The sequence below is a fragment of the Sinocyclocheilus rhinocerous genome, unplaced genomic scaffold, assembly GCF_001515625.1.
Source record: "Sinocyclocheilus rhinocerous isolate Xijiao unplaced genomic scaffold, SAMN03320098_v1.1 scaffold323, whole genome shotgun sequence".
NCBI lineage: Eukaryota > Metazoa > Chordata > Actinopteri > Cypriniformes > Cyprinidae > Sinocyclocheilus > Sinocyclocheilus rhinocerous.
Window position 1 is genome coordinate 1,106,495 of NW_015643640.1, and position 1,853 is coordinate 1,108,347.

Sequence of the window (1,853 nt, forward strand, 5' to 3'; positions counted from 1 at the left end):
CACACACACACACACACACACACACACAAAGGAGAGACACTCATGCAATCCCACATGACTCTTGATGAGTCTTGTTCTTGTTGATATTTTTCCTACAGCCTGCAGAGAAAGCAAAACTTACTGCATTAGGGCCCGTTCACACACAACGCATTTTTGCATTTGTGTGTGTTTTTTAAAAATAACTTTTCTATGTGAATATATAGTAAAAAGCAATTTATTTCTGTGATCAAAGCTGAACTTTCAGCATCATTACTCCAGTCTTCAGTGTCACATGATCTTCAGAAATCATTCTAATATGCTGATTTGCTGCTCAACAAACATTTCTGATTATCATTATTATTATTATTATTATGTTGAAAACAGCAAAGTAGAATTTGTTCAGGTTTCTTTGATGAATAGAAAGTTCAGAAGAACCGCATTTATCTGAAATAGAAATCTTTTGTAACATTATAAATGTCTGTATCATCACTTTTGATCGATTTAAAGCATCCTTGCTAAATAAAAGTATCAATTTCTTTCCCCAAAAAAATTAAACTGAAGCTTTTGAATGGTAGAGTATGAATATTTCAGATAAATGCTGATCTTTGGATCTTTCTATTCATCAAAGAATCCTGAAAAAATGTACTCAGCTGTTTTAAATATTAATAATAATAATAACAAATGTTTCTTGAGCAACATTCTGAAGATCATGTGACACTGAAGACTGGAGTAATGATGCTGAAAATACAGCTTTGATCACAGAAATAAATTACATTTTAACACATATTCAAATAGAAAGCAGTTATTTTAAATAGTAAAAATATTTCACAATATTACTGATTTTGCTGTATTTCTGATCAAATAAATGCAGGCTTGGTGAGCAGAAGAGACTTCTTTAAAAACCTTACTGTTCAAAAACGTTTGTCTGGTAGTGTGCGTAATACTCTAAGCATTGCTGTTTACCCGTCTCTATAATCTTCACAATACACACCTGCATGACTGTGTTATTTCTTCTCCGTGTCGATGGTTTGACAGAGGTAGGCGATCGTCTGTTTTATGTCCTACAGGTGTTCTGCTGGATCTCGGCTCTCATAAACAAGTTTAAATATAGACGCGCTTCGTTTGTCGCGGCCACATTCAGATTGAGCTCTGCGTTTGGATCAAGCCACTGCAGTTTCGCTCTCTCTTGTGCTGAATGATAGCTGAATATCAGCCGCTATTCCTCCCGAGATCTTATCTGCTGGCACAAGATGCCCCACATTCTTATTTTAACAGTGAGGAGCGTGTGTGAATGGATGTGGGATAGTTCAGACAAAACTTAGGGGATGTAACGATTCACTCAACTCACGATTCGATTCGATTCACGATTTTTTTTTTTACAAAATGAGTTTTAAGACAAATTATAAATTAAATGTGTCCTTTTATTATTGCTTGGACAAAATGCTGCACGTTTCTTTGTGAAATTGAAATATAACTCTATAGTAATATACTAATATATCACTTGTAAATTATTGCTCTTTTGTTGGTTTTGATTGCTTCTATTGTCCTCATTTGTAAGTCGCTTTGGATAAAAGCGTCTGCTAAATAACAAAATATAATGTAAATGTAAATAACATAACTTTTTTATTTTTTTTATTTTAAAACAAGCCCCAAATTAAAGAAATAACACAAATTAAAGAAATCTCTTCATATAAACAAACTAAGGCTTTGTCTGTGCTCTTCCCATTTATAATTAGAGGCAACCACTGCATTTTAATCATGATCCAAACAAAGATGCAGCATACATGCAACATGAGCCGTTTTTAATCCAAATTAGATTGTATAATTTTCGAAATTTGAAGCAAAAACAGAATGGTCTGACTTCAGTTTTGTGA

At 33.3% G+C, this 1,853-nt stretch overlaps 1 protein-coding gene across 3 annotated transcripts in view; it reads left to right on the forward strand.

Moving 5' to 3' along the window:
- The window catches only part of LOC107757619 (transmembrane protein 131-like), a 60,740-nt gene that overhangs the window by 25,737 nt on the left and 33,150 nt on the right, over window positions 1-1,853 (forward strand). The window lies entirely within an intron of this gene.